The 7,236-nt window shown below is 37.3% G+C and overlaps 1 non-coding gene across 1 annotated transcript; it reads right to left on the bottom strand.

Moving 5' to 3' along the window:
- Positions 1-5,930: 5,930 nt before the first annotated feature.
- On the bottom strand, positions 5,931-6,003 carry Smp_tRNA_01909_Pseudo_TTG.1.1. Its single transcript has one exon. It is a non-coding gene (tRNA).
- Positions 6,004-7,236: the final 1,233 nt, after the last annotated feature.

Raw genomic sequence — 7,236 nt, 5'->3', positions numbered from 1 at the left:
TGATATTCGTTAAAATGATGTATGTTTAAGGAAAGTTATTACTCCTCTTGTGATCCGAACTTACATTGTTCGATATTAAGTTTGAACATATCAAGCTTTCAAATGATCTCGTGTGCAACTGAAATATTTATAGTAACTTATCAGTAAGCAGTAAATCATTTCAAATGATCTCCACCATAGAGATGATCTAATTCTGCAAATCATGTTATAATAGGACCAGTAGTTAATGTAGTTTGACGTTGGTCGATTAGAGAATAAGTTAAAGTTAATCACTTATCAAATTACAGTCTTTTAAATTAATAAAAAGCTAGTTTAAATATCATCCATCCAAAAAACAAACATTATAGATCAATTACCTAGAAAACTCTGCGGTTTGTAAATTCGTTTAGCACTCCTAAAGTATTTCATGAAATAAAGTAAGTTTGTGAATGAACGAGTGAGTTGGTAAGTCAGTGAGTTGACACAGGTAGTAACGGGTGGTACTGATGATCTTCAGAGTAAGAAAGTCATCATAGATACCTCTTCCCAATAATAATATCATATGCTCACTAGTGACTGGCTCCATGAGGTAATTCCTGGAGTTCTAGTGAGAAGTCGTGGCCAGTGGAGCTAATCCATGTCAGGTAGAGACAGGTATCTACCTCAGTACAATGGAAGTTGGTCGCGCAATTTCGTGGATTGGTTGAGGTTAGACATTTACATCCGCTGGATACTGTCTCAGTGGTCTATCGGTTAAGTGCTCGCACGCGAGATTGATAGGTCCTGGGTTTGAACCTCGTAAGGCGGGATCGTGGATGCATACTGGGTACCATTACAGGACGAAACGGCTGTCCAGTGCTCCCAGGTTTTCCATGGTGGTCTAGCTTCAATTGACTCATGATCTTAACTATATAAAAAATTACTAAAATCTCCACAAAAACCCCCTTGTGATAATTAACAACTGATTTGGTCAGGAGAATTCCCATCATGAATCATTACGAATGAATTGAAATTAGACATGTACCCTATTGGTTTTCATACGTAATTTAGAGGTGAAACACTCATGCACAAGATCGAAGTCTTAAGTTTAATCCCCGATGAGGTTGCCAATGCGAGCTGCTGAAGACTAACGTGCTAGAATAAAACAGATATCCAACTTTTCTGGTTGTTGATTTTTTTCACACTAAGGTTAGTTCATGATGTAATCTATGACATATACTTACATTGAAAAAAAAATACATTTTATTTCACTGGGTGAATGGTATTCAGTTACATAAACGTATTGTTGTGTAAAAATACGTGAAATGTAGAAAATATTTACCAAACGTATTCATTGATTTATTATCAGCTTTAAGGAATAGAACTCAATTTAACAATATTCACTGAGCACATGACATTGATAAGAAAAATGATTTAAGGAAAATTATTTAAATAAATAAACACTTTTTTAATAGAATTAAATGACTATGCCGTGTGTTACGTATTACCTATCCAGTGCTTATTCCAACACTTAATTATCTAAACCTGTTACCTTTCTTGGGCCATAGGTTGCTGAACCGTTATCTCCAACTCATTCTATTCTGGGCTCTCCTCTCTAGTTGTTACCAAGATCTTTCATCCTTATGATATCTGTATTCAATTCCTACCATTATGTTTTCTCTGGACTGTATCTTTTTCCTTTGCCTTTAGAATCTCAAAATAGGTCTTGCCTTGTGATGCAGTTTGATAATTTCTTCGTAGTATTTCCTATCCCTCTACAGTTTCTTTTCCTAATTTCTAATTTTGGTGTTGGTTGACAGCTCTCTTGAGTGCCAGATATTCTTCACTTTTTAGAATGTTGCCTTTGGTTTGCCAATCAGAGTCTTCGGACATACATCAAGTTTTGGTTTATCAATAATGCTACATAAGTATTTAAAACCCTCCACTTCTACCAGAGCTTCCCCATAAGGTGTGATTTGGTTGCTGCTCACTGAGCTGTATTTCAGGATCTTGCTTTTTCCTTTGTGAATTTTAAGACCTATTTGTTGTGGAAATCGCTGCTATACTGGTTGTTATCATCTGCATTTGTTGCTGTATAAGAGTTAGAAAGGCCAATTCATTTGTGAAGTCCAAATTGTCCACCTGTGTCCAGGTAGTCTAACGTATTCCATGCTTCTCCTGAGATGTGGAAATATTTATAATCCAATCAAAAACCAGAAGAAAGAAGACAACAGTAGACAGTCTTTTCTGACATCGGTTTTCACTTCAATTGCATTTATGAGCTACCCTTCGTGCACAGCCTTGTAATTCAGTTCATTGTGGGAGATATGAAGGATGGGGATGATCTTCTCAGGTACACTATAGTGTAGAAGAAGGTTCCATAATGTTTTGCTATATACGCTGCCAAATTCTTTCTCACAATCAAAGGAGTTGATGAATAGTGACTAGTTCCACTCATCTGATCCCTCAACAATGATCCGTAGTGTCGTGATTTGGTCTGTGTACAGAAGTTCCTTACGGAATACGGCCTATTGATCTGGAAATTGTGCGTCTACTGAATCTTTCATCTAGTTCAACAACAATCTGTCGAAAACCTTTCTTTATACTGATAGTAGTGTGATGCCTCTGTAGTTCCCACACTAGTTTAGATCTCCTTTCTTTGGTATCTTAATGAAGTATCCTTTTTTGCAGTCTGTCGATATTTGTTCTTCTTCCCAAATCTTTATAAATAGCACATGGACCATCTTTGCAGTTACATTTATGTCGGACTTCGGTGCCTCAGTTGATGTGTTTTAGGTCCTGCTGCCTTCCGAATATTGATTATTCTGATCACTATCTTGATTTATTTGATCGTTGGTGGAGTGACAACTATAGGAAGGTATGTGTGTGCTCATTCGATGTCTAGTGGATTCAATGGAGCTGGTCTATTCAAGAGTTCTTCATAGTGCTCTACTCACATGTTTCGCTGTCCTTGAATCCCAGTGACCGACTTACCTTCTATGTTCTTTACTGGTCGTTCTGGTCTGATATATTTTCTTGCTAGTTTCTTCGTCGTGCCATATAGTTGTTTCACATTTCCTGTACTTACTAGGTCTTCCACGTGTTTATGCCTGTCGTCTCCAATGCTCCTCTTCACTTGCTTGTTTACTTCATTGTATTCAGAGAGTGCTTTTGATGGGGCGATCCTGAAAATTTCTTGTAATAGACATGACAAGCTCAGGAAACACTAAAAAGCATTTTAGCCAATCAGCGTTCACTAGAAGTTTTGCTAGAAATATCATGAAAGTGAAAAGTCATATGGAGAGGTTCTGATTGGCTGATTACTACACTGCTACTATGTTTAGTAGTATTCTAGAATTTTTAGGAAAACCCAAGGACTTCTAAAATACTATAAAAACGCTATATTTTCTGAACATGAATGAACCTTTGGAATAAAGTGCTTCTGGCATATTTTGCGCCTTTTCTATCGTGTTCTAGCTTGGGGGTTACGAGACTAGCTTAGGATCCGAGTATAGCGTTCAATCAGCAAGACTTATCAGCTTTGACTTCTATTCTTGTTCGACTGTTGTTAATTGCTATCTTCTTGTTCTTCCTTTCTTGAATACAGTTCAACGTTTCCATAGAGTTCCATTCCTTATGTTGGTGCTTCTTGCAGCCTAAGACCAGCTGAAACGCTGAAGTTGGTGCTTCTTTCATCCGTTTCTAGTTGTTCTCTATAGTAGTTTTCCCTTCTTTCAGGAGATCTTGTAAGGCTTGGAACCTATTTCTGAGATCTATCTTGAATTCATTGAGTTTGTCAGTATCTCGAAAAAGGATTTTGTTAAACATTTGTAATGCCGTTCCTTCACTTGTTCTTCTCTGCTTTAGCTTCAGTTTCATCTTGACCACAACTAGGTGGTGATCTGAATCTATGTTAGTTCTACTCTCTATTCTCACGTTTTCCACTGACCTTCTGAATATTTTAGTGATGCAAATATTATCGATCTGATCCACTGTAATGTGATCTGGTGAAAACCGTGTAGCTCTGTATATGGGTTTGTGTGGGAATATTGCACCACATATGACCATTTTGTTGAAGGCACATAAATTGACAAATCTCTCACCATTCTCGTTCCTTTCTCATAGTCGGTGTCATCTCATGATATCTTCATACCGTTGTTGTCCATTCCGACTTTGGCGTTTAGGTTTCTCATCAAGATGGTCAGATTTTTCCTGGGCACTCCTCTACGATTAGTTACACCTCCTCATAATATTGATCTTTATAATCTTCATTACTATCATTGGTGAGTGCATATCACTGGATAACATTCATTGTGATTCCTTCCTTCTTTGTTTAGAATCATGCTTTGATGATTATGGATCCATGAGATTCCTATCCTATAAGTGCTCTCCTTGATTCTTTGGACAACATCAATGAAATTCCTTGTGTAAGCGATTCACTTTATTCTTCATGACCAGAACACAGCAGTATCTCTCCCGAAGCTAATCTTTTTCTGTCCAGCTTGCGTCCAATGGGTTTGATTTGTTCCGAGGACCGATAAGCTATATCTCCTCATCTCTGAAGTTTTTCGATTGGTTCCCCGGTCTTCCATGTTGTGTGGACATTTCATATACCTACATTAGTTCTTACTCTGATTGTTAGAATTGTCATCAGTCTTGTTTCTCCCGAATAATCCCAGCTTTCGCCATAATAATTCTTCTAAATGAAGATCCTTCAACTCTCAAGGCAGATTTTAAGTGGTGTGAATGTTTCTTCTGATTAGCGTTACTTTAGTAAGGGTCTTCCTTACAGAATGTGGCTGCTAACTTCTTGCTTAATCATACTCCTCCACGTGGGCTCGGGACGAGAAGTAACTTTAAAGGGGTTTCAAGATTAGTTCTCAGAGCTCAATGCCGACTACCAAAGGAGAAGGTTGTAAAGAGACTATGGGATAAGCAAAGATCACTCATTATTTTTGTTCTCACCCATATAAGAAAATCCACACTTCCTGAGTGAGTCACGTTCAGTGACTACCTCCAACTACTTAAAATCTCAACATAGTGCATGTGATATCGGTTCACTTTGACTAGTGGCCACACTGCAACTTGATCAATAGAATTTTATCAGCAGTTGAAAACTACACGAACGTAACATTGGTCACTGCTCAGTGATCCATAATTTGAAAATATTGCAGTTCTACAGGAAGTCAGTAGCTATCTGTATAGTTAGTTCAATGATAATATCTCAGCCTGTGACCTGGGTCTCACAGGTTTGAATTCAGAAACGAACATCGATTCCCTTCGTGTTCCAGTTATATCTTGCTAATGAGTGTCAACTAGCAAGAAACCTAGGCCAACCAGGGTTTCCCGCCAACTACCTTCGAACACCTAATAATATAATGTTTTACTATGAGAACTGGTTGCCTCTAGTTCTTGAATGTCATTTCTATCGTGAAACGATATTAACTGAAGAGACATTAAAAACCAAGTGACCACTAAATAGTTCCTTCATTCTGGTTTTAAACTCCTCATCAATGCCCACTTATAATCATGTACAAAATCGTACATAAACATTTAAACCTTTAAACAAGCAAAATACCACTAAACAAATGTGTGGAAACTCAATGACCCGAATTTCTCCATTACTCTTATGAATGACATTTCATTGATGACAAATTTTAACACAACTACATAAAGCAATCTTGATCAATGGACAGATTTATTCATAGTTCTAGCCCTGGTTCAGTCGTGGATACGCACTGTTGATAAGTCCCATATTGTCCCTAGTTTTCAGTGGTTCCTCGACTGTGATCAACTTTCGACGAATACAACCAACAAAACGGACTAATTAATCAAGTTTCATATGTACTTTTGGCAAATAATAATCACTAAATTACAGGCAAAGATGAATAATGGCTAGCAGTGGAATCCAGGACACGCGTCTCGTCCTATTTGGGACTCGTCAGCTGGGTGTATCTGCACCTCAGAGTTGATGTTTACTCTGGGACTCGAACCCAGTACCGTTCGCTTCAAAGGCCATCATGTTATACCACTTCGTTACTGAATCCTGATAGCAACTTGCTTGTGCAATGGGGTGAATTAAGACTATATCGAGGCAATACGCATAGTATGTACACATGCCAATAAGAGACTGATCAATTGCAGTGCTAAACATCATTGGAAAGATTCAAGAAAACAATACCAAGTGAATAATCACTACAGTTATGATATGAAAACATAGTTACACAATCATTTGATTGGTATTATCAAATGATGACTTTGAATATCAGACCTTGACTTTTAATCAGTTAGTCACACACACACGTTCAAGACACACCTCACCTAGTAGTTTTTACACTTAAATCTATGCTTGATGGGATTTACACACTCGATATCGTACTAACCACGATTACTTATATCTTCTACTTCAATACAAATTAATATCATCATCTTCATCATCAAATCTGACTGAGAAATCTAAATATGTACCACATACACGCTTTCCTCTCTATTTTTGCTGATTATTGCAGTATCTGTTATATCTTCATTGAAATATGTTTTAATTACAAGGAACTAAATTCAACTTTGGAAAAAAAATACTGCAATCTCCACAAAAACCCCTTCTGATTATAATCATATGTTCACAAGCGATTGACTTCAAGAGATATTTCCTGGAGTTCTAGTGGGAAGCAGTGACAAGTGAAGTTCAACCAGGTCTGTTGTGAGATAGGAACTCACTGAAGACAATTGGTGAACGGTTGCTCAAAATTCGTGGATCGGTTGAAGTTAGACATTAACACCGTTGGATGCCGGCTCAGTGGTCTATCGGTTAAGGGCTCTGACTCAAGACTGGCAGGTCCTGAGTTCGAACCTCGCGAGTGCGGGATCGTGGATGCGCACTGCTGAGGAGTCCCATAATAGGGCGAAACGGCCGTCCAGTGCTTCCAGGTTTTCTATGGTGATCTAGCTTCAATCGACTCATGATTTCAACTTTGATAAATTTAATCATTTTGGTTTGTACATAAGAAACTAAGAAAATTAAAATACGATATGAATTGTATGTAACAGGATACAATAACTTCGACTATAACAAACCAGGTTTACAATTTATATTAATCACCATGTTTGTATGTTGGCTTGCTTTTTTATTATATTTGACTGTCATTTGAATAGATTGGACATAGTTACCATTGTACTTTATTATATAAACTTGTCAATTTAACTTTCACAACAATTAATAGAAATACAAATTTAAAGTGGCAATAATCTTGTTTATTCAAAGTACATATATTTATATAT

This window comes from Schistosoma mansoni (assembly GCF_000237925.1).
Source record: "Schistosoma mansoni, WGS project CABG00000000 data, supercontig 0013, strain Puerto Rico, whole genome shotgun sequence".
NCBI classification, from domain to species: Eukaryota; Metazoa; Platyhelminthes; class Trematoda; order Strigeidida; family Schistosomatidae; genus Schistosoma; species Schistosoma mansoni.
The sequence above is the reverse complement of the archived record's forward strand: the minus strand, read 5'-3'. Positions and strand labels throughout refer to the sequence as shown.